Source organism: Ovis canadensis, chromosome 8, assembly GCF_042477335.2.
Source record: "Ovis canadensis isolate MfBH-ARS-UI-01 breed Bighorn chromosome 8, ARS-UI_OviCan_v2, whole genome shotgun sequence".
Taxonomy (NCBI): domain Eukaryota; kingdom Metazoa; phylum Chordata; class Mammalia; order Artiodactyla; family Bovidae; genus Ovis; species Ovis canadensis.
The window spans coordinates 58,845,120-58,871,770 of NC_091252.1; the positions used below are offsets into that span (position 1 = coordinate 58,845,120).

Consider the following 26,651-nt stretch of genomic DNA (forward strand, 5'->3'; position numbering starts at 1 on the left):
AGGCATTTCCCTTTCCTGCTGGTTGGAGAATTATAAAGGTTATAATTCTAACCTGCTACTCTGGCTCTTCTTCCATAGGGTGAGAAGCATATGAACTGAAGTTATTCACTTTTAAATTGCATGTGAGCTCATTTCATTACAGAAACGTGTTGTATAGCCGAACCGACTGCACCATTATTAGACACTAGAGGTAAGAGCATGTAGCATTAGAACCAGTGTCTGACATTAGACACCAACCCAGCCCAAGACACTGATTCACACAGTAAACTCTTCAAGAGTAATGACTTCAATGTATTTATTTCAACAAGCTCAGCACCAAGCAAGTGGTGGTCAAATGAATAAATGATACTAGCTACTCCAGCCACTGAGAAAACTGTGCAGAGAGAGGTGTGGATCTGGCAACTTTGGCACACCACAGACCCTGTGACATCAAACCTTCCACAGCTTCACTTACGGTAAAAAGGGAGAATTCTAGATCCAGAAGGGAGTGGAAACTCTTCTCTGGGCAGGATAGGAATGAGTTATCAGGATGATAAATATAAAAAAAGAACAGTCCCCTTGTGGCCATAGAGCACTACATCTCAGCTCTTTTGAAAAGCTCAGCGCTTGCCTTTGTCACTTTTTATAACATACCTAAGTGTGTGTGTGTGTGTGTGTGTGTGAGTGTGTATGTGCTCAGTCACTCAGCCATGTCCAACTCTCCACAATCCTACGGACTGTAGCCCACCAGGCACCTCTGTCCATGGAATTTTACAGGTAAGAATCCTGGAGTGGGTTGCCAAGCTCCCCTCCAGGGGATCTTCCCAACCCAGGAATCAAGCCTGTATCTCTTACGTCTCCTGCATTGGCAGGCAGATTATTTACCACTAGCACCAGCTGGGAAGTCCATACCCTAAGTATGTGGATCCCTGAAAGACCCTGAAGTCCTCTAACCATAAGCTGGTCCAGTAATAGAAAAAAGGTCTTTAGCAAATGAAACAACTGACAAAGGACTAATCACCAAAATGTACACGCAGCTCATTCAGCTCAATACCAGAAAAACAAACAAAATAATCAAAAGGTAGAGGACCTAAACAGACACTTTTCCAAAGAAGACACACAGATGGCTAATAAGCACATGAAAAGATGTTCAACATCACTCATTATTAGAGAAACGCAAATCAAAACAAGGAGATATCACCTCATACCAGTCAGAATGGCCATCATCAAAAAAATCTATAAACAAAGAATGCAGAGAGAGGGTGTGGAGAAAAGGGAACACTCTTGCACTGTTGGTGGGAATGCAAATTGACACAGCCACTATGGAGAACAGTATGGAGAGTCCTTAAAAAAAAAAGGAATAAAACTACCATATGACCCAGCAATCCCACTACTCAATATATACCCTGAGAAAACTGTAACTGAAAAAGACACATGTACCCCAACATACATAGCAGCACTATTTACAATAGCCAGGACACGGAAGCAATCTGTATGGCCATCAACAGAGGAATGGATAAAGAAGCAATGGTACATATTGGTACATATACACAATGGAATATTACTCAGCCACAACAAGGAACACATTTGACTCAGTTCTAATGAGATGGATGGACCTAGAGCCTACTACACAGAGTGAAGTAAGTCAGAAAGAGAAAGATAAATATCATATGTTAACATATATATGTGGGATCTAGAAAGATGGTGCTGATGAACCTATTTGCAGGACAGTAATGGAGATGCAGAGACACAGAAGAGACTTGTGGACACAGGGCAGGGAAGAGAAGGTGGGACTGATTGAGAGACTGTCATCGATACATGCACAAAACCATATGTAAAATTAGATAGCCAGCGGAAACTTGCTGTACGACGCAGGGAACTCAAATCCAGTGCTCTGTGACAAACTAGAGGGTGGGATGGGGTGGGAGGTGGGAGGGAGGGTCATGAGGGAGGGGACATATGTATACTTATGGCTGATTCATGTTGATATATGGCAGAAACTAACAAAATATTGTAAAGCAATTATCCTCCAATTTAAAAATAAAATAATTTTTTAAAAAAACTTTCTTTAAACAACAAGGTCCTACTATATAGCCCAAGGAACTGTGTTCAATATCCTGGGAGAAACCACCCAGGATAAGAATATAAAAAAGAACATACATATATATATATATGTAGACTTCCCTGGTGGCTCAGACAGTAAAACATCTGCCTACAATGCAGGAGACCCGGGTTCAATTCCTGGGTCGGGAAGATCTCCTGGAGAAGGAAATGGCAACCCACTCCAGTATTCCTGCCTGGAAAATCCCATGGACGGAAATTAATACAACACTGTAAATCAACTATATTTCAATAAAAAATAAAGAAAAAGCCTTCTTGAAACATCTCCTTAGATCCTCTGCAGGACAATCTTTGAAGGCAAATTCCCTCTTTATATTTACCAAGAGCCAGCCCTCCCCAGCTGATCCCACGAAGACAACCACTCACAAATGCAAAAAAGCAAACTGCCTCTCATAGCTGCCACCACTTTCCCTCCTGCCTGAATTCCCAGGGAGTGTGGAAAGAGAAACAGAAGTCACCTGGGACACATGTGTACCTAAAAGTTAAAAAACTCTTTTTGGTAATGTGATAATGACCACCACATGTGAATTTCATCATTTCTTGTAATTTGTTGTTCAGTCGCTAAGTTCATGTCCCACTCTTTGCAACCCCATGCATACGCCAGGTTTCCCTGTCCACTATCTCCCAGAGTTTGCTCAAACTCCTATCCATTTCTTATACGTTATCTATTTTGCTTCAAAAAAGAAGATGTTAATCTTGTCCAATGCAAGACTGACTGCAAGGTGCCACAGCTCCTTAAACATCATCCTCTCCTGAGGCCTACCCTCCAGCACCCTGGCACAGATTACCATGGTTAATTGCGGGAGAATAAAACAACAGGCTGAAGAGGCTGCTCCAGCTCTCTGGGGGAAATCTGCCATCTCAATATGACCAAGATGGACCCTGAACACAGAAGGTCATCCCAGCTTTGCTGCCTAGGGATGCTGGTGACCTAGAGCAATCCCTGCATCTTTGATCCCCCTGATGTGCTGAAGGCTGCATCTCAGGAGGGTCAGGACCAGGCTTTGGGGCACCAGAAGTGACCCCTTCCTCCTTACGCAGTGCTGGGGCCAGATACTGAGGCCAGGAGGGTGCAATCTAAATAAGTGCAGCTCAAGGTCATGAGACTTTCCCTCCTAATCTCTTCTGGAAGAGAAGGAGGGAGAAAGTCTACGAGAAATGTTCCTAGAACCAAGAGACGCTAGTCCCTCAATCTTCAGGGGCTGCCCCATAAAAATCTCCCAGGCCACTGGTGAATACTGCTGACCTAGGAAGCTAGAATTCCTTCTACAGATTTGGCAGAAATAAAAAAAAATATCTGACAAAGCGAGAGTGACAAACCGAGCAGGGATGACAAACAATTCCTGATTTGGAAGGATATCAGCTTGTTTAATGACCTATTAAGAAGGGTCATCACACACACTGTTTCAAGGAGACACCCCCAAATTATCTCATTTATCTTTTTAATTGAGACAGATTTGATACATAACACTGTGCTATTTTCAGTATTTCATTTCTTACTTTCCCCTTCAGCAGAGGTGCCGGCCTCAGCTCACTCTGCAGGAAGCTGTTTGGCAGCTCATTCTCAGTCTCTGACACCCTTTCCCTCTGACCATTCAGAGATGCAGCTAAGTGCCATCAGTACCTCCCCTGCCCAGGGAGAAACCCTGAATGGTGGCTGCCTGCCTACACCAGAGTTCCGGGGACTGCAGCTTCTACAAAGCATCTCCCAGGGACCCTTCTCCCATGGTTGCATACAGATTCTTTCAGGCCAGGAATTAACAAGATTCAGGACCAAGCAAATCAACCCTGAATATTCACTGGAAGCACTAATGTTGAAGCTCAAGCTCCAATACTTTGGCCACCTGCTACGAAAAAGCCGGCCCACTGGAAAAGACCCTGATGCTGGGAAAGATTGAGGGCAGGAGGAGAAGGGTACGACAGAGGATGAGATTTGGATGGCATCACCAACTCAATGAATATGAGTCTGAGCAAACTCCGGGAGATAGTGACATACAGGGAACACCGACGTGCTGCAGTCCATGGGGTCTCAAATAGTCGGACATGACTGAGCGATTGAACAAAACAAGGACTATATATTAGGCTTAAAAAAAAAAAGTCCCTCAGTTTATCTATATACACCGATAGGGGATTCTTTCTGGAGAAATGTACAAACTCACACCAAGGCATTTTAACTGCCAACACAGTCCAAAGAACTTACATGGGAAGCTAGAAAGGATTTTATTAAAAATATAGATTAGGGAATTCCCTGGATGTCCGGTGGTTAGAACTCTGTGCTCTCACTGCCAAGGGCCTGAGTTCAATCCCTGGTCTAGGAACTAAGACACCACAAGCAGTGGGGCATGTCTAAAAAATAAGTATGTTAAGTTTTTTTTAAGTATAGGTTATAAAACAATGTATACCTAATTATCAAATTTTGCTTTTATAATTAATGTGTATTGTAAATGCCTGGAAGAGAGGTTGGAAGGGTTTATATTGAAGAAATAACGCTGCTCCTTGGGAGATGGGATTAGGTGATTTTCTTTTTCGTGCTTATACATTTTCTTAAGATTTTCTGTAAGAAAAACATTTAAGGGCTTCCTGCTCCAGTGGCTCAGCAGTAAAGAATCTGTCAATGCAGGAGACACAGGTTCAAAGCCCTGGTCTGGGAAGATCCCACATCCCGGGAAGTAACCAAGCCCAAGCAGCACAACTCCTGAGCCTGTGTTCTAGAGCCCAGGAGACGTAACTACTGCAGCCTGAGCACCCTAGAGCCCTGCTCTGCAACAAGAGAGGCCACCACAATGAGAAGCCTGTGCACCACAGCTACAGAGTAGCTCCCACTGACCTCACCCAGAGAAAAGGCCACAGGGCAAAGAAGAGCCAGCACAGCCAAAAATTAATCAGAAAAACATTTATGTAATGAGAAAAAAAAAAAAACACATTATTTTTACAAAGGGAACTAGATCTGATCCATCCAATTCTCTCCAGCCCCACTGCAACTACCCAGGCCCAGGCCCCCATCGTCTCTTGCCACTCACCTGGATAGGTACCAGAACCTGTCAACCAGGCTGGTTTCACCTTCTCTGGTTTCTTTTCACTGAGGCCAGAGTGCTCTTTTAAAAAACAGAAATCTGATTCTGTCATTTCTGTTCTTAAGGCCTTTCACAGCATGTTGGCTGCCCTTAGGATTCAACTTACAACTCTTAACAGGAGGGACTGGCCCCTTGACCCCAGCCTCACCTCTTGGGGCTTGCCACGCTCTCAGGTCCTGCCTTGGCAATATGCGCGTCCCTCATCCAGAACTCTCCCTCCCTCCTTCATTGGTTTAATCTTCACTCATCTCCAAAGCCTGATTCTGGGTGTCACTTTCCCAGGGAGACCCTCCCTGACCTGCACGTCCAGGGAAATCCGCTGTGGGTTTCTCTCCATGATTCTGAGGGGACTTGTCATTACTTGTTTAACTTCTATCTCCTGGGATGGACTGTGAGCCCCAGGATGGCAAGGACCACTAGAGCCCCATCTAGGCACACAGTAGATGCTCAAAAAGTACTCAGTCTGGGGGATTCCACGGCAGTCTAGTGGTTAGGACGCTGTGCTCTCACTGCCAAGGGCCTGGGTTTCATTCCTAGTCAGGGAACTAAGATCCCTCATGCTGCACGACACAGTCCCCCACCAAAAACACTGAATTTGAATACTTCACTTTTTCAAAAATGAAGTTCTGAAAACCGGAGCAACGTTAAATAAAATCTCTATATTTCTCAGCATGCTGTAACTGTGATACTTAAGAAATCGCATCTTAAAGAAGAGAATGTGGGAGGACAGATTTTTATTTTTTGCAAAGTTTTCTTGTAGCTACATACCTACTGTTCTCTCCTAAGACAAAACAAACAGCAACACTATCTAATCAAAGCTAATGTAACTGACCGCCTTTTAAAAACATGCACCAGTCTTGTTCACGTGAAACAAGAAGAGCTGGGTGTGCTCACCCCTTCCACACGGCAGCCTAGAATTTGAAGTCTAGGGGAATACTTTTTGGCTGCATCTCAAGGCATGTGGTATCTTAGTTCTCCGACCAGGGATTGAACCCAGGCTCTCAAGCACTGAGTTCTAACCACCAAACTGCAAGGGATTATCCCAAGGCAATACTTCTTAGCTTATCTGGCCATCTGGTCCCACGTGGCTCAGAAAAACCACTAATAATCCAGGAAACAGGGAACTGTCAACAGAAGATCATTCTCATATGACCTTGGACCCCTACCTATCTCATCTTTCATGGCTGTGATAACTGCTGTGATATTTGTTGAGTCTTTGCTATTTGTTGTAATGCTGATAGATTTGCAGCCAAACATACGCAGCACACTCCTGTTCACGCATCTGTGCAAGTAACTGCCTGATGTTTATGTGGGCTATGCAATAGATTGGACAGGTGGGCTATGCAACCGATTGGACAGGTGGAAGCTGAAGGACTTTCAGGAAAATGAGAAGAGGTACCACATTTTCTTGCTCTCATAGCTTGAGTTCATTTGCCCAACCTCTTTTCCAATGTTCTAACTAAGAAAGTCAGTGACCCACACACAAAGTATCAAATGACCCAAAGAATCATTTCTGTTTGGTTGGGAGAATTCTCCAGGCAAGAATACTGGAATGGGTTGCCATTCCCTTCTCCAGGTGATCTTCCCAACCCAGGGGTAGAACCCCGGTCTCCCACAGTGCAGGCAGATTCTTTACTGTCTGAGCCACCAGGGAAGCCTATTACTAAGGCACTTCTTGAAATACTAGGCACATCAGAGATTACATCAGTCAGGATGGACTCAGTGACAAACAGCCCCCACATCTCAGTTTCTTTCACACTCCAGCTCTGTCCACCTAGGGTTAGCTGGGGCTCTGTTTCCTCTTTGACTTGCCCAGGCTCACAGAGAAACCACCAGTCTCCGGGGCATAGAGAAAAACAGATCTGGAGGATCATACAATAGTGATAACATGATCTGGCTCAGAAGTGACACAACACACTTTTCACAACTCAGTGGCCAAAAGTAGTCACATGGCCCCAAAGATACAAGAAGGTGGGAGGCACAAGCCTATCACATGCCTAGAAAACAGAAAGCTTTGAAGATTCAGTCAACAGCACTGATGTTTGCACAGGGAATCAGGGCCAAATGGGGTTAACAGCATGGGTTGTACAGCCACCTCATCTTGGAGAGGTCACCGTGATCTCTTCGTGCCTCAGTTTTCTTATCCAGAAAATGGGGATAGTAATCATATTTACCAGATTCCCTGGTGGCTCAGTGGTAGAGAATCAGCCGGCAATGCAGGAGACGTGGGTTTGATTCCTCAGTTCCCTGGAGAAGGAAATGGCAACCCATTCCAGTACTCTTGCCTGGGAAATCCCATGGACAAAGGAGCCTGGTGGGCTACAGTTCATGGGATCCCACGAGCTGGACACAACTTAGTTATTCAACAACAACAGCAACAACAATCATATTTACCTCCTAGTATGGTTAGAACATTAAATAAGAATTTCTATCTGAAAGGAATTTAGAAACTGGCAAGTAAGTACTACACATAAGCACTACATAAATACTATACAACTTGTAACTATTATTTTGGGAAATAATTCTTAAGGCAATGCTTTTATTTTGGGGGGGGGTAATATTCTTCATGAATGTGTACTGTGTGAAGTACCAGCACAGAAGCCAACACACACAAAAGTGGGTACAAAATGAACAGTGGCCTTTATGAGCAGAGAACCAGGAGCCCCAGGACTTACTTGGCTAGGCTTCAAATCAGCTGGCCCATTCCTTGGCTTCCAGGTTTCTTTCTTATCTTTACAAGAGGGGCTGTACAGGGTGATTGTCAACATTCTCCAGCACTAAAGACTTGGAATTCTTTGATTCATGGGTCACTGACTTGGCCTGATAAGGTATTTTTCATTGTTTGTACTCTTTATTCTTTGACCATAAAGGAGGATCCTCCCATTTGAATCAAGAGAACACTGATATGTTCCCTACCTGGTTCAGGAAGGCCAATCTCTCCACCCTAACTGCTCTGGAAGAGCTCCCACTGTAGCCCACCAACCACCAGGAAGCTGCCAGGAGAGGGGCAGGTCCTGGGTGCATGTCCAAGAAAGAGGCTCACCTACCAGGAAGGCAGAGGGGGGTCGGAACCCACTCAGAGGGCAGCTGACCTCCCCCAGGGCAGGGTGAACTCTCCTTCCACCGCTGGGTGAGGGCCCCAAAACCCTCCACAAACCGCCCCCCACAGCACTCAGGAGGCACCCCCCTTGTCTTTGCCTCCCCACCAGTGTCCTGGATGGGGGCTTCACCTGTGATAGAGGAGCAGTAGCTATCATCCTCCTGGTTTAAGGGAGCCAAGCATTCCCTGTTATCCCATTTGGCCCTGTTCTGGGGTCAGGAACAGGAATACACATTTAAAAATTAGGAGGCACTTCCCTGGTGGTCCAATGGTTACGACTCTGTGCTCCCAACGCAGGGGGCCCAGGTTCCATCCCTGGTCAAGGAACTCGATCCCATGCTGCAGCTAAGAACTGGCACGGCCAAAGAAATAATTGTTTAAAAAATTTAGAAAGATGTGCTTTGAGGGGGGAAAAAAAAAACCCACTTTCAATAGAAAGAAGCTTTAAAGAGCAGAGAACCATCCACAATATTTCAACCTCAAAGGAATACAATGAATGTGTGAATTAAAATGTCTGTGTACCTAGGAAAGGAAGTTTTTGGATGCTGCTATATTTCAAACATCAATGGCCACGTCTAAAGATCTCAATCTGGGGAGCTGAGGCCCGTCCTGTTAGGAGCCATTAAAGCTGATACAATCCAGTCCTCGGAACCCTTCCTGCCCTGCTGCCTGGGAGCAGGGTCCCAGGGAGCAGGGACATGTCTGAGATGAGGGTCTCATTCTGCTTCCCCACTCCACCTGAAGTTCTTGCTCTGCACTGGTGTTAGCATCAGCCCTGGCTGGAATGCCACACCAGGCAAGTCTCACCTTTAGGGCAAAGCTTTCCCTGAATCCTCCAGCCCCACTCCATCATTTCTGAGTTACTTACTGTCAACAGCACCCATTTTTTAAAATAAGGAAAGATATTAAATATTTAATTTGTATAAAACTTCCATATAAAATGTTTTCACATTTTTTAATGACAAGCTTAGGGGTACATTTGTGTTTATAACTTTTTTTTTTTTTTGGCTGCACTGCATGGCTTGTGGGATCTTAGTTCCCTGACCAGGGATTGAACTTGCACCCTCAGCAGTGAAAGCGTGGAGTCCTAACCATTGCACCATCAGGGAATTCCCTGAGGTTGTAACTTTTTATATTAGGTTATATAGTTGTGATTGTTACATATAATTGTGTTTTTAATTGAAGCTTAGTTGATTTACAATATTATATTAATTACTGCTAGATAGCAAAGTAATTCAGTTATACATACATATATACATTCCTTTTATATTCTTCTCCACTACGGTTTATTACTGGAGAAGGCAGTGGCACCCCACTCCAGTACTCTTGCCTGGAAAATCCCATGGACAGAGGAGCCTGGAGGGCTGCAGTCCATAGGGTCGCTAAGAGTTGGATACGACTGAGCAACTTCACTTTCACTTTTCATTTTCATACATTGGAGAAGGAAATGGCACCCCACTCCAGTACTCTTGCCTGGAGAATCCCAGGGATAGTGGGAGCCTGGTGGGCTGTAGTCTATGGGGTCGCACAGAGTCGGACACGACTGAAGCAACTTAGCAGCAGCAGCAGCAGGGTTTATTACAGGATATTGAACATAGTTCCTTGTGCTATACAGTAGGACCTTATTGTTTACCCATTCTCTATATAAAAGCTTACGTCTGCTAATCCCCATCTCCCACTTGATCCCTCCCCTAACCCCATGCCCCTTGGCAACCACCAGTGTGAATAGCACCCATTTGAAACTGCCTTGTGCCATCTTTGAAGGTTCAAGCCATCAGCTATGTGAGTGAGCCCTCTTGGAAGTGAGCTGTCCAGCACCAGTCACGTTGCAGATGACTGTAATCCCTGGCCAATGTCCAGACTGCAGCTTCTCAGGGAACCTCTAGCCAGAACAACTCAGAGAAGCCATTCCCCAATTTCTGACTCATAAGGACTAAGTGAGATAATAAATGCTTATTGTTTTAAATAAGTTCCAGGAATTCCCTGGTGATCCAGTGGTTAAGACTATGCTTCCACTTCAGGGGGCATAGGTTCAATCCCTGGTCAGGGAACTAAATCCCACAAGCCATGAGGACTGGCCAAAAGGAGTCCTTAGTTTGGAGTAATTTGCTATGCAGCAATAACTACCTGACTGTAGATGGTAAAGCATCTATAACTGTAGGGAATAAAGCAATCTTAATAAAATACTGATGGTGGAATTTAGGTGGTGGCTATACAGATGTTCACTGTACAATTCTTTCAGCTTTGCTGTACACAGGACAATTTTCAAAGTCAAATGTTGGAGGGAAAAGTGCAGGCTACAGAGGAAAAGCAACGGCCGCTGATCAGTCCATGACAACCGCAGCAATGCTTCCTGAACGACAGAAGAGAATGGTTTAAAAGGGTTGCCAAGGAATACACTGTACTTTGGAAACAGGTGTCTTTAGAATGTTATTAATTTTATATTTTTAGCATTATTGACTTGACTTTACTTTTTGACCTCGTGGCCTGTGGGATCCTACTTTCACAACAAGGGACTGAACCCGCTCCCCTGCACTAGAAGCAGAGTCTTAACCACTGGACCACCAGGGAAGTCCCCTATACATTTAACTATCTATTTAGGTATATAAAGAGCCAGACATCCTGGAATGTGAAGTCAAGTGGGCCTTAGAAAGCATCACTACGAACAAAGCTAGTGGAGGTGATGGAATTCCAGTGGAGCTGTTTCAAATACTGAAAGATGATGCTGTGAAAATGCTGCACTCAATATGCCAGCAAATTGGGAAAACTCAGCAGTGGCCACAGGACTGGAAAAGGTCAGTTTTCATTCCAATTCCAAAGAAAGGCAATGCCAAAGAATGCTCAAACTACCGCACAATTGCACTCATCTCACATGCTAGTAAAGTAATGCTCAAAATTCTCCAAGCCAGGCTTCAACAATATGTGAACCGTGAACTTCCTGATGTTCAAGCTGGTTTTAGGAAAGGCAGAGGAACCAGAGATCAAATGGCCAACATCTGCTGGATCATGGAAAAAGCAAGAGAGTTCCAGAAAAACATCTATTTCTGCTTTATTGACTATGCCAAAGCCTTTGACTGTGTGGATCACAATAAGCTGTGGAAAATTCTGAAAGAGATGGGAATACCAGACCACCTGACCTGCCTCTTGAGAAATCTGTATGCAGGTCAGGAAGCGACAGTTAGAACTGGACATGGAACAACAGACTGGTTCCAAATAGGAAAAGGAGTATGTCAAGGCTGTATATTGTCACCCTGCTTATTTAACTGCTATGCAGAGTACGTCATGATAAACGCTGGACTGGAAGAAACACAAGCTGGAATCAAGATTGCCGGGAGAAATATCAATAACCTCAGATATGCAGATGACACCACCCTTATGGCAGAAAGTGAAGAGCAGCTAAAAAGCCTCTTGATGAAAGTGAAAGAGGAGAGTGAAAAAGTTGGCTTAAAGCTCAACATTCAGAAAACGAAGATCATGGCATCTGGTCCCATCACTTCGTGGGAAATAGATGGGGAAACAGTGGAAACAGTGTCAGACTTTATTTTGGAGGGCTCAAAAATCACTGCACATGGTGACTGCAGCCATGAAATTAAAAGACGCTTACTCCTTGGAAGAAAAGTTATGACCAACCTAGACAACATATTAAAAAGCAGAGACATTACTTTGCCAACTAAGGTCCGTCTAGTCAAGGCTATGGTTTTTCCAGTGGTCATGTATGGATGTGAGAGTTGGACTGTGAAGAAGGCTGAGCGCCAAAGAATTGATGCTTTTGAACTGTGGTGTTGGAGAAGACTCTTGAGAGTCCCTTGGACTGCAAGGAGATCCAACCAGTCCATTCTGAAGGAGATCAGCCCTAGGATTTCTTTGGAAGGAATGATGCTAAAGCTGAAACTCCAGTACTTTGGCCACCTCATGCGAAGAGTTGACTCACTGGGAAAGACTCTGATGCTGAGAGGGATTGGGGGCAGGAGAAGAAGGGGACAACAGAGGATGAGATGGCTGGATGGCATCACCGACTCTATGGACGTGAGTTTGAGTGAACTTTGGGAGTTGGTGATGGACAGGGAGGCCTGGCGTGCTGCGATTCATGGGGTTGCAAAGAGTCAGACACGACTGAGTGACTGAACTGAACTGAACTGAACTGATTAGATATAAAGTGGCATTTTACTGATTTTTTTTACCCCAACCTCCAATTTTCAGAGAGGCATCGATCTGCCAGTTTCTGGTGTATCATCCAGGGGACTCTTCAGGAACCCCATGACTGATGCATGCATACTCAGTCACTTCAGTCGTGTCTCACTCTTTTGTGACCCCACGGACTGTGCCCCGCCAGGCTCCTCTGTCCGCGAGATTTTTCTGGCAAGAATACTGGAGTGGGTTGCCATGCCCTACTCCAGGGGGATCTTCCCAACCCAGGGATCAAACCCACGTCTCCTGCATCTCCTGCATTGCCGGCAGATTCTTTACTGCCGGGGAAGCCCCCGTGACTGCTCGGACTTACTATTATAGCAAAAGCAACCTATCCTTCAGATGAGGTCACCAGCAGCCATCTATCCTATCTGGGCTCTGGTTCATGTTCATTCTGTCTGATTTAGCTCCCAAACGAATAGGCCACCTTAATTCTCTGCTGCTTTGTCAGGTAATGGTTAGAGAAATTTAATCAACTTTTACAAAATGGACTCGACACAAAGCTGCCAGAAATGGCTATTTCAGGGCTCCAGAGCACTCAGACTGGCCAGGGCAGTGTTGATGGCAGTTCGTGTTTCTGTTAACCTCTACTTGGATCCGACACTCACTCTTGCATATTTTCAGAGTGAAAACAGTCTGCTAAAAGTGCTGTTCACACCAAATGTTGATCATGTCATTTTAGATAAACAGTGTGACTAGCCTGGTCTTTTTAAGCAATGACATGAACCATAAAAGCATTTTGTGATAAATAGAAATTCAGGCTCCGTACTTTCTCCAAATTTAAATAAACCAAACTCTGATTGTCAGGTCTACTTTGTTTATTTTACAGACCTCCGAGGGTCACCACAATGTAACTGATTATACGAGCTCCTCCATTACAAAGTACACGGCACTGTACCAAAGATAAGCTGGGAAAATATTGACAGTTGGATTTGGTGTTTAATGCAGAGTTTTATGTTGCGGGTGATATCTTCTCAACACGGGCCAAGCTAACACAACCGGAAGGAGGGGCCCCACCATACCCACTGCAGGCAAGCGGGATGTCACTGGAGACGGGGAGGCGGCGTGTTTGACCTCACCTCATCCTCCTCCTGGCTGGAGGGCAGAAAACAAAAACTACACTTTGCAGACCCCACACCTGCAGTTAGAGATTGGGCTGCGATCCAACTGGAGGCACCTGCACAAAATAGGAAGCCAAGTAGAGGCCTGCCCTGTACAGCAGTGGCTGGCAAGCAAGGTGGGGAGATGGGAGGTTTTCTGCAGCCGCATTCCAGAACCATTCTCCGTGGTGATGGCTAGCCCCTCCCCATTCAGGCTGCCTGCTCCCTGAAACCCAGGCCGGGAGTGGGTTCCTGAACCCACAGTCCCAGTTAACATCTTCTGAGCTGGGAGTCTGCTGGTGGGCCCGTTCTTCAAACTTTTGGGAGTCACCCTGGGTACAGCCTAGGGCTCCTCAGGGCTCTGCCCCTTCCAGTAAGTCTGTGACCACTTAATTCCCATCTCTTCCTGCGTGAAGTCCTGAGAGTGGTTTCTGTTTCCTGCACTAAATGCTTACTTATTCATAACGGAAATCCTGTATCTTTTGCCATGATTAAAAAATGGGAAGGCAGTTATCCCTCTTCCGTTTACTTTCCAAAGCTCAGTCTTTCAACTTCAGGATGGGTGACAAGCACTGAAACTGCACGTTAGGCGCACGGGTGAAGGGCAGCCTGAGAACCAGAGTCCTGGAGGAGGGTCAGGCCCACTGCCTGCAGGGGGTGGAGGATGCCCAGGAAAACCCAACAAAAAGGCCAAACTCAAGGAGACATGACAGGCCGACCAGCCATCACACCACCTGTGAACACACGGGATGTGGAAACCAGCTGCTTCAACGCCAAAGCTCACACCATGTCAGGCATGAGAGCAGCATTCTTTCCTGTGTGATTTGATCAAGTGCTTCCCCTGGTTTCAGTGATTTAGATCTGCAGGGAAAGGCAGGGGGCATTCTATTTGGTTTAAAGCCAGCAATTCTGAGTTCCAGTCCCAGCAACTGCTACAGCTGACCAGATGGACAAATCTCTGACCTGACTGCTGTGTGTGCGTCAGGGCTGCCCAGCAAGACAACAAGCAGCAGTGGCAGCTGGCCTTTACCAAGGACCCAATACATGCCAGCAGCAGCTGTATGCATCTCATTTAACCTTACAACCGCTCCATCAGGCAGATATTACTCAGTACATCCACAATCTGACCACTTCCCCTCATTCCCCTACCACATCCTGGTCCAGGCCTCCATCCTGTCTCCTCTGTGGGCTGCATAGCCTCTTGCCTGGTCTTCCTGTTCGAGCCCTTCCCCTCCCCGCAACTATCCCTCATCACAACTGCCAAGGTAAGGAAACCTTAGGCCAGATTCTGTTACTCTTCTACATGTTCAAGCCCCCTACTCCCATCCCCGAACATGGCTTCCCATATGGCCCAGAAGCCCAGGTCTGTACCATGTCTACTGAGCCCTCCAGATCAAAGGCCTCCTCTTTCCTCTCTGATCACAACCATTAGTCCCCTGGCTCATTCTACTCCAGCCACACTGGCCTCCCTGCTACTCTTTCAACACAACAGGTACCCCTGCCACAGGACCTGTGCATGACTGTCCCTCTATACAGAATGTACATGGCCCTCCCACTCGACCCCTACAGGGGTTGGCACAAATGTTACCTTATCAGCGATGCCTTCTCTGACAACCTCATTTAAGACTGCAGCCTTAGCACCTAGCATTATTCATTTATTTTGTTTCCTGTGTTTCACCCTCCTCTAGCTCCACAGAGCAGGAACTGTTTTGAATTGAACAAATAGATGACGACTCTAAGGGACTGGTTAGCTTGTTCCTGTCCATAGGGGTAGTGATGAGCAGTGCTAGGGGCCAAATTCAGGTTCCATCTGACCCAGGAGTCCACACTCCAAGCAGGGCACCCGGAACCCCCCTTCCACATTCCACAGGGCTGTAAGAGATGCAGCAAGCTTAAGAGGAACACTTCCATCGATGTGAGTCTACTGACTTTCTGTCCTCTCCGCTACCCTGGGCCTGTCCACACTGCTTGCTAAGCAGGCAGAGAGCATGACTTAGAGGCAGTGGGACCCCCTTTCCCTGTCTTCCTTCCAGTCCTGCCTTAAGAGCCCCAGCAGCTAAAGAGCATCAGCCCAACCAATGTTCTAATGCAAGCAGCTGGGCATCGCCTGACAGGCGCCGTTATTGTTGTTCTTTAACCGCTCAGTCATGTCTGACTCTTTGCAACCCCATGGACTATAGCCCACCAGGCTCCTCTGTCCATGCGATTTCCCAGGCCGGAATACTGGAGTGGGGTGCCATTTCCTTCTCCAGGGGATATTCCCAACCCAGGGATCAAATGCACATCTCCTGCACTGGCAGGAAGATTCTTTACCACTGGGTCACCTGGGAGGCCCAACAGGCATGGTAGTTGTAGCCTGGTCCCTAATCTCGGCAAGAGGGCTCCTGCAGATGACTCCAGATTCTAGCTGCAAGGACTGCATGGGTCCAAGCCAAGCCCTCTGGTGCCTGCGGGCTGCAGCTGATGGAGGCGTTCCTGAAGCATCAGCAGGAGGCTGGGGAGGGGACGATAGGGGGCTACCACCTGGGTTAGAGTGAACTTGGAACAGTGGCAGCAAAGGATGGGCAGTCTTGTGAGAACCACCCCAGTTGCACCCCTCTCTGTGATGAATGGAATAATTCTTTGAGGAGGCAGACCATTAGCTAGAGATTGGCAGGCTTTCTAGTCATACCACATATTGAGATCTCTGTGTTTTTAATTAAGTGCATTAAAATAAATAACAGGATTAGAAGAGTCCTGCCACATTGTAAGGCCTACATTTCTGTAGTTATTATCATAATGGTATTTAATTGCTATATTTTCTCAACAAGAGCCAAAAGATCCAAAAGGGTCCTGTCAGGTAAGAAACACGAGGATCGAATCTGCACATGTTTTAATAGCTGTTTTTTCAAAATATTTATTTATTGCCCAGACAGTTCCAAAAAACAAGACTAGGCTGTCAGCCTGGTAGCCAGGGATATGGGCTTATATCCTTTCATATCTCTATTGAGACGTTGAAATGGTTATTCTGCCTGAGATAATTACAGTTAGATTATTCTTATTAGGGTTATGTTAATTATTGGAATATTATTTTCTTTAAAATGACTATATACACGAAAACAAAAATAAAATTTTAAGTAAATAGGCAGTGTAAATTCCAGATATGACTGTTATCGTAATGATTCTAATTATTGCTGTGAGGAAATGTGGCAGACCTCATGAGAAAACGTTACTAACATCCAATAACCAGTGAGGAAATAGAATTTTTAAAAATTTAAGGCAAGTGTAATTTAATGTTAATGAGAACGCAGGGACTAAGTAATGGTGCTAACTGTGTATGTACAGTGGCAGCCAACTAGAACTTTCAGCTGAAAACCAATGAAGGTGAACACCTGAGAATCTACTCTGCAAACCAGACCCATTAAATTCAAGAAGGAGAGAAATGGGGCAGGTCAGGATGGGCTGGGGCATAAGATTACCTGCAGCACACAGTTCAAGTCTATGCTCCATTTGCTTTCTTTTTTAATTGAAGGATAATTGATTTACAGAATTTTGTTGTTTTCTGTCTTCTTTACTTTGAAGAGCTGTCTCAAAAGTAAAGATTCAGCACCACGATGCCCTTTCAATGAAAAGCAATGAAAAAGAAGAACCTGCGCTATAGCACTCAGTACTAGGCAACACACAAACGCCCATTCACTCCAGTGTGAGAAACATCTTTTTCAAGGATTTCCCAGACAATGTCAGCACTGAAACCCCTCAAGTCACTGAAATAGTTCTCTCTGATGCAAGGATGCTGCAGGATACACAGTTGACAGAAGGTTAGAGACAAGGGTATTAGGCCGAGCTCTGAATAAGATGGGTGTTCACAAGGCTGGGAGTCGAAGAAATGTTTCCAGAGAATGTTTAAGCTGAAGGGGTTCTAAGCAATCGACCCTACAAGGACTGGTGTGCGTGCTCTATTTGCCAAGAAGGCCCTTCCCTTTTGAATGCAAATATTAATCAAGCCTCAAGGACTCCAGGAAGGGCAGACCCAAGAGATGCTTTGCTGAAAGTTTTCATCTGTTTTTATAAGCACGTGTTCCTTAAAGGGTGTGTGTGTGCGCATGTGTGCTAGCTAAGTCGCTTCAGTCATGTCAGACTCTTTGCGACCCTTTGGACTGATCCTGCCAAGCTCCTCTTTCCATGGAGTTTTCCAGGCAAGAATACTAGAGTGGGTTGCTGTGCCATCCTCCAGGGGATCTTCCGAACCCAGGGATCAACCCACATCTCCTGCATTGGAGGCAGATTCTTACCATTGAGCCACCAGGGAAGCCCCTTCTTAAAGGGTGAGACATTGAAAATAGGACTCATACTGGTGCTTCCCTAAGAGATCTCGATTAGACAAGTCTACACCTTGATGTTGCAGGTAGCATTTATGTTGGAAAAGGCAATGGCACCCCACTCCAGCTCTCTTGCCTGGAGAATCCCATGGACAGAGGAGCCTGATGGGCTGCAGTCCATGGGGTCGCTAAGAGTCAGACACGACTGAGCGTCTTCACTTTCACTTTTCACTTTCATGCATTGGAGAAGGAAATGGCAACCCACTCCAGTGTTCCTGCCTGGAAAATCCCAGGGTCGGGGGAGCCTGGTGGGCTGCCGTCTATGGGGTCACACAGTCGGACACGACTGAAGCGACTTAGCAGCAGCAGCAGCAGCATTTAGGTACTATGTAAGAAGTATTCTGGGACTTCCCCGGTGGCCCAGTGGTTAAGACTGCGTTTCCAATGCAGGGAGTGTGGCTTCAATGCCTGGTTGGGGAAGTTTTGCATGCTGCGGCCAAAAAAAAAAAAAAAAAAGGAGACGCACTCTAATCACAATGCGTTCTGCAATTAGGATGCGGAAAAATAAACTCCTAAGAAATGGCCCCATGTGCAAGCCTCATCTTGAGGCACATTCCCAGCAAAGTCTTTCAGATACAGTAAAAGCTGTGCATTTCTGTGCTGGAAAAAATATGAGTAAGCTGGGCACAGCTCTGACTTTGCTAAGGGCGTCCCTATTATCTTTATTACTTACTCAACCCATTGCCCTGGCCTGAAATCAATTCCCTTGGACCTAATAAATCAAAATAAAACAAGAATCAACAGAAACTTAAACTGCGACCTACGGTCCTGTTACATGACCTTGTCTATGATTAATGCCCAAAGCCATTAAAAGCATCATTGTTCTAATGAGAATATAAAGCCATTTACCATTCCCAAAGTGCTTTCCCAGGCCACATCCCCTTTCATCTCCACCCAGACCTGGGAGATGGCTGCTCTGCCATCACCCCTATTACCTGTGAGAACGCTTGGAAGAAGATGCACCTGGTGCCAGAGCCAGGACTCTTCCCCTTCCAGCTACTGTTCATCTTTAATGCATTTTTTCTCTTTTTACTTATTTCAAAAAGTATCACATGATACTATTAATAGTAGGGCTGCCTGGAAGACAAATGCACTGAAACTAACAAACTCCAGGCCCAGATGCCTCAGAGACTTTTCAGAGTCTGGTTCTGCAGGGTCGTTAGGGGTTTCGGTGGGCACTTCAGGCTTTTCCCCTTACTCGCTAGCTTGCTGGGCCATCAATCCCCCACTTGGAAAGCAGCCGTGATGCTGGAGGCTTGAGGCATCAAGGAGGGCACTGTAACAGAGGTGAGAGGGAAGCCAGGCTACACTTAAGAGAGGTATGCGTGGGAAGGGGACTTCCTCCACGTTGCTCAAATCAGGGCAGCAGGGTCTCCAGGGTCCTGGGCTGGCTCTAATCAGTCCTGACTAGGGCTAGTCAGGGAAGCTGATGACATCAGTGTTTCTTACCAGGCATTTCTGGCATTTTTAACAGGAACATTTGTGCTGTGGGACTGCTCCACGCCACCCAGGCTGTTAGTACCCTGGCCTCTAGCTGCTAAATATCAGTGGCACCCACAAATACTGAGACCTCCACCCCCTGGTTGAGAACTGCTGGATATCATCTAGGACTTTCCTGGCTTAAAATTTCCCAGGTCCAGAGTGGCCTTAGGTGTGAGAGTGCATTGAGGTGGCAAAAAAGCTACAAATACATCAATATCACTGAAGAAGAATGCATTTAGCTGCAAATAACAACAACAACAACAAAATAGTAATAGTAATAACCTGACTAACCAGGCTTTGTGACATAGGGGCTTATTTTCACCCCATATGAAGAAGCCCTGAAGAAGGCAGTCTTAGATGGGCAACAGTTCAATAATGCACTCAGGGACCCAAGCTCCCTTTGTTTTTATACCTTGCCATGCTCAGTGTGATGGCTTTAATCCTCATATCAGCTCATGATGCCAAAGTGGCTGCTCTACCTCCAGGTGTCACATCTAGGTGTCAGGCAGAAAGAAGGCAAAAGCGTCAAAGACGTTTTCCACCTTACATATATATTTTTATTCAGCAGCACTGGCCCTATCTCATTGGCATCACATGGCCACCCCTAGCTAGAAAGTGGTTAGGAAAGTTAAACATTCAAATTTCCAGTCTCCATCACAGAGGAAGGCAAGGGAGAAGGTGGCTGGGAATGTGCTTCAGGATGGCCTGCCTCAAGCGGCTGCCACAGGAATCTTTATCTAATTGTGTGCACATTCCACAAAGAAGCCTTTATTTTATATTCAGTAATTTTGTAAACGAATGTCTGTGCAGAAGCAAAGCTCTGTAGGAGTTTACTTCCCCTTGACTATTCCAGTTTAAATAAAACTCCATCTCATCCACAGCCAACTGGGCCCCTCATCAACAGAAATTATGACCAAAGAGTATTTTTACCTTGGTCACCATTTCCGACTAGGAAATTTGAAATTATCTGCTTTTACCTTTCTGCGTAACAGGTTTCAACAGACTTATTATTCTCCGTAACACATTTCTCGTTCTCTTTTTTTCTCACCCTGGATAAATCCCCAGAGAATTACGCTGAGTGAAAAATGCCAATGCAACCAAAATGTCATCTACTGTATGATTCCATGTGTACAGCATACTTGAAATGACAAAATTACAGACACAGAGAACAGATCAGTGGTTGCTAGATTTTAAGGAGAAAGTGATGTCTCGTACTTTGTATCAGAGTCAATATTCTTGTTGTGATACTGTGGAATGGTTCTGTACCAGGTGTTACCACTGGCAAACTTGGGTAAAGTGTGCTTGGGTTTCCCCTATATTACTTCTTTATTAAAACACTGAACTAGAGTTGATTACAATGTTGGGTTAGTTTCAGGTGTACAGCAAAGTGATTCAGTAATACATATACATATGTTCTTTTTCAGTTTTATTTCCTTTGCAAGATATTGAATATAGTTCAATAGGTCCCTGTGATTATCTGTTTTATATACAGTAGTGTGCATGTGTTAATCTCACACTTAAAAATGTTGGAAGGAAAACCTGTTATCCTTATAGACTGATGTCTGAATTAAGTACTGTAATTATATACTGCAGATCTGGTAGGCACACAGGATTTATACGTCACACAGTAGATTGCCACATGTAGCACCGTGAACATAGCAGAAGTGTTATATTTTAGCTAAAGTACAAATTTAGCTCTTTCATCTTCTCCTTTACCCAAGTGCCCACATTTTTCTAAAGATAATTAGTTCTTTAACTATAGAAAAGCAAGAGATAAATACAAATGTATATATTAAACTATTTACAAAGTAACAGCACATTTAGGATGGCTTCAAAACAATCCAAGAGTGTGGGAGGGAAAGGCAAAGAAGGGGGGCAGTAGATGAAGCAAGACTGACTCTTAAATCCCTAATTATTGAATATGGGAGTTAGGCACATGTGGGTAACCTATACCAGTCTAACTTTGAAATTGCCACAACAGAAAATAGATTTTTTTTAAAACAATAGAAAATCGGGTTTTTTTTAATAACTCTAGAACAAATACTAATACATACTTCAGGGATGAACCTTAAAAAAAAAAGGCTGAATGAGGGGGACTTCCCTGGCAGTCCACTGGTTAAGACTCTGCACTTCCAATCCAGGTTGCATCCCTGGTCAGAGAATTAAGATCTCACATGCCATGGGGCATGGCCAAAAACAGAAAAGAAAAGCTGAATGAAAGTAGCCAAACACAAAAATGCATACTATATGATTTTATATGGAATTTTTAGAAAAGGCAAATACATAGAGACAGAAAGAAGACCAATGGTTGCCCGTAGCTAGCGGCGGGCATGAGGACTGACTGCATATGGGCACAAACAATGAGGAGTGAGGAAAATGTCCTAACTCTGCACTGCAGTGACGGCTGTACAACACACCGATAAGTGTTATGGTAGGTAAGTCACACCCCAATAAACGCATCTTAAAAACAACTCCAAAGACAGGAAGAGCGAGAGAGGGAAATGCGACCACTGTTACATGTCAGTACCACACTTAGGAAGATAAGGCTTACAGAAGTGGAAAAAAAAAAAAGACAATTTTGACAAAAGGACACTTTCCAAGGATTTCAGTGGTTCTGAACTAACGTCATAGAAAAGCAGCACCTAGTGACACATAGCATTTCTTGTAGCCTTCCTACAAATCTAAAAATGAGAAATAAAAAAAGAAAAATAGCAAACAAAGTCTTTGCTTGGTGCAGCTGAATCATCGAGTTCAGCGTTTCTGCAGAGCAGGAACTTATCAGACAAGGAGGAGGTGATTCAAACCCTCTGTTTAGAAAGTCACAAAGTAGGAAACGAGAAAAACAAAGTCTGCTGAATAAAAGACAAGCAAAAAATAAATGTGGTTTAAAGGTTGTAATTCAGTTTTAAATATCCTAAATTATCAGCTTGTGTCAGCAACAGTTTTTGTTTTTTGGAATTTTTTATTTGCTTTAACATTCAGGAGAATTTAATCCATTCAAAATTACATCAGATTAAACCCACCTAGTAAGGAAAATTAATTTCATTTTCTTTGGTAAAAGAAAGCACTTCTGACAACTTTGAATTTACACCAAAACAGAGTAAGTGAAAGTCGCTCAGTCATGTCTGACTCTGTCACCCCATGGACTACACAGTCCATGGAATTCTCCAAGCCACAATACCAGAGTGGGTAGCCATTCCCTTCTCCAGGGGATCTTTCCAACCCAGGAATCGAACGGGGTCTCCTGCATTGCAGGACTCTCTATCAGCTGAGCTACCAAGGAAGACAAAAAGGAGTAAAGGAAGCTCCAAAGTCCTCCAGAGCAGGGGCATTGTGTTTGGGATAGAAGGTCTATCTGCTGCAAAGTGAGAAGGAACAGGATTTTAATTTTTCATCAATATTGTCTATCAAACCATAACCTCTTACTTACAGACCTCATAAATTCTTAAATTCTGAAACTTAATGTTTATTTGTTGTCAGTTGAAAAACAAACAGTGGGATTTAAATCTGAAACGGCCCCAGGGCACATTCCTCTAAAGGGAAAGAAGAGGGGAGAGAGAGATTTCCGGGGCCTTGGTGCAGCTGACCCCTGGTTTCATATCACATCTCTGCCCACATCTCTAGTTTGCACACTGACTTCAGTCTGCACGCTGCAGGCTTGCTATAAAGGGGATCCTGGCTGTGATTTACTGTGCCCTCTGACAGCCCTTAACCACACCAAGAGAATGTTACCTTCTAAGGACTCTAGATGACCCCACATCCCTTCCTACACACAATTCTTTCTGTTATTCATTCAACTATGGTCTTCCCAAATGAAACTCCTAAGTTATTTGAAAAAACAAACTAACCCAAAACAACAATAACAAAAACCTACTTGCTAACAATCCCTCTCTTCAGTATTCTTGAGTCCTTCCAATACCACCGACGGCAACATACAAGAATGCCTATCTCACTGCATCTCAGCATCCTTGCGTGCTTAGTCACTCGGTCGTGTCTAGTTCTTTGCAACCCCATGGTCTGCAGCCCACCAGGTTTCTCTCTCTATGGGGATTTTCCAGCAAAGAATACCAGAGTGGGTTGCCATTTCCACCTCCAGGGGATCTTCCTGACCCAGGGATTGAACCTGGGCCTCCAGTGTCTCCTGCATTGGCAGGTGGATTCTTTACCCACTGAGCCACTGGAGAAGCTCTGGAGAAGGACAGTTTCAGAGTTTTCATTTTCAACAGGCTCAGTATGACATACTGAAGACCTAAGGCAGCCCCAGTCAGCTCCAGGCTCTGTCCCATCTTTAATGGGGGTCCTTGGGGGGAGCCCTGAGCATGCACACTGGTTGGAGTCGCCAGTCCCAGGTTCTAATCCTGACTCCACTGTCATTAGACTTAAGAACCTGGGCAGGTCAAAACCTTTCTGAGCCTGTTTCTTCATTCAAAAAAAAAAAAAAAAGGAGATAATACCTGTAACTTGAAGGCAGTAAAAGGTTAAATGAGATTAAAAAAAAGAAATGTCCTAGACAAACCACAGGACAGGGCTGGGGTTCAATAAACGTGAGCCAAATGCAGTATAATTAGGGTACTGAATTCCTGAAAAGGCCAAGAAGAGAGTTTCGGTTTGACAAGAAAAAAACACTATTGTCTCATCCTGTAGTAGAAAAAGGTGCCTATGGAAGTCCTGGAAAATACGGTGAAGCAGGGCCTCCTGGTCCCCGGAGCACAAGTGGAGCTATTTAGGGAGTCACTGAGCCGACATTTATTTACTACCTGTAACTAGCTGTAATGATTTATTACCTGTCTCCAGGACAGGACACAGGCCAGCAACCACCTGCCCAGATGTGAGTCCAACAACAGATCTGGACGCGGTTCCACCCTCGTCCTACCCAGAGGGATGAGGTCATTTTGAAGACAGAGCCCTCCGCTCCTGCTATGGAAGAGCTCCCCAGACAGCTGCCCCGCCACGGATACCAGGCTTGAAGTCAGACCCGCTTTGCCCCACCCCCAAGCCACGGACGGGGTTCCTGCCAAAGCAGGACCTTAGAATGACCGAGGGGCTTCTTATCAGCTGCCAAATGTTTCCACTCTGGGCCCCAAAGCAGCAGTCAGTTTCCTCTTCCCACACAGTGATTTATCTAAAATTCTCTCTGATGTCACAATGAGTTCCCTAACATCAGCCCTCATGGGTTGAATCCAAACAATAACATTCAGGGAGAGGCAGGTGCTGCTTTCTAATGTGCGGGGTGGGCAGAGGGGCCGGGTGGGGCAGGGTTGGCATGGGGGCAGGGCGGAAGCAGAGGGTCCTGTAGACTGATCCTGCTACAGAAGGCAGCAAGTCCACAAGGCAAGGGGTCTGGAAGGCAAGAGAGATTGATTGCAGACGACAAAAGAGGAGAACCCTGCATGGAGCCACTTTTCCAATTAGGCAGCTGCAGCGTGAAGCTCCCCTAGGGGCACAGGCTCAGTTGTTGAGAATCTGGGTTGGCTTTTATGGTCTTTCTGAGTCTGGAAAATACTGCTTAAGAGAACTGTGACAAAGACTCTCTCCTAATCAAGCTCACAGTAGTCCCCCATCCTTGTCCAGCCTGCAAAGCCCAGTTTTAGCAAGAATCCTGCCAAGTCAGTTTAGGACCCTTAATACTTCCCACTTTAATATTTGATCACCCTCAATACCTGATCAAATTCTTCATCCCCTCCCCCATCATTCCTTGGGTGATACTTGATCACTCTGGCTGGCCTTCAGTAAGAATTCTGTTAGTTTAGCAAGAATTCCTCCTACCCTTGATGTCTCTTCTTAGTAACTTCCCCTCCACCCCCTCCTTGGCTATAAAACCCCATCTGTTCTTGTCACATTCAGAGTGGAGCCCAATCTCTCTCCCCTACAGCAATAGCCGACACCTATCACAACATTCCTGAATAAAGTCTTTCTTACCATTTTAACCTGTGTCATAATAATCTTTCCTTCAACAACAGCTAGTGGGTTGAATGGAGAAGGAAATGGCAACCCACTCCAGTATTCTTGCCTGGAGAATCCCAGAGACAGAGGAGCCTAGTGGGCTGCCGTCTATGGGGTCGCACAGAATCGGACACGACTGAAGAGACTTAGCAGCAGCAGCAGCAGTGGGTTGAATGGTACCCCCAAAAAAAGTTACGTCCACACCCTAAGACTGAGACCTGCGAGTATGACCTTCACAGGGCCAAAGAGTGAATGTTACCTTTTGGGCCCTGAATGCAATCATATGTATCCTTATAAGTGAGAGGCAGAGGGTATCTGGGGACACAGACAACCACAAGAGGAAACAGTTTTGTGAAGACAGAAGCAAAGACTGGAGTGATGTGGCCTCAAGCCAAAAGATATCTGCACCCCAGCTAGCTGGGAGAGTCAAGAACAGAACCTGCGAGAGCCTCTGGAGGGGGCTTGCCCGTCCCACACCTGGATTCTGGAGCCTTGGCTTCCAGGGCTGTGAGGGAACACATTTGTATTGTTCTACTCCTCCCGGTTTGTGAGAATTTGTTGCAACAAGCCACAGGAAACTAATACCGAGAGAGAAGTATGTCTTAGTCCATGTGGGCTGCTATAACAAAATACCGCAGGCTAGGCAGCTTCTAAGGAACAGCAATTTCTCTCAATTCTGGAGACTGGGAAGTCCAGGATCGGGTACCAGCCAGTTTGGTGTTTGGTGAGAGTTGGCTTTCTGTTTCACAGATGGTGCCTTTTCATTGTGTCCTCACATGGAAGGGACTAGGGAGCTCTCTGAGCCTCTTTTATAAGAGAACTAACTCCATTCATGAGGGCTCCATCTCAAACCCTAATCACCTCCCAAAGGCCCCACCTCCAAAGACCATCACATTGGGCATTTGGTTGCATCACATGAATTTTGGGGGTGATACAAACCATGGCAAAGTGGGGAGTGGGCCTTGCAGCCAGCTAAAATACTGAAAAGCGATATATTCAAGGGCTTTCCCAACCCACTCCAGTATTCTTGCTTGGAGAATCCCATGGACAGAGGATCCTGTCAGGCTATAGTCCATGGGGTTGCAAAGAGATGGACTTGACTGAGTGACTGAGCTCGCATGCATGCATGCAATACATTCAAACCTAACATTTGAACTTTTATAATAAGCTTGAATTATTTTTGTGATTAAAAACTCATTAAAGCCATAAAACATAAGAGTATGTGAAAGCCATAATACATAAGAGTATGTGAAATTTGGCTGATGGGGGAGCAAAGATAGAAAAAGATATCATGCTAGTCAGACAG

The 26,651-nt window shown here is 45.2% G+C and overlaps 1 protein-coding gene and 1 non-coding gene across 5 annotated transcripts in view; one reads left to right on the plus strand and one right to left on the minus strand.

Moving 5' to 3' along the window:
- ANKRD6 (ankyrin repeat domain 6) overlaps nucleotides 1–26,651 on the minus strand; it is a 185,998-nt gene that overhangs the window by 97,565 nt on the left and 61,782 nt on the right. The gene's annotated exons all lie outside the window — the stretch shown is intronic.
- TRNAG-CCC (transfer RNA glycine (anticodon CCC)) lies at nucleotides 8,529–8,601 on the plus strand. Its single transcript has one exon. It is a non-coding gene; the product is annotated as a tRNA-Gly (tRNA).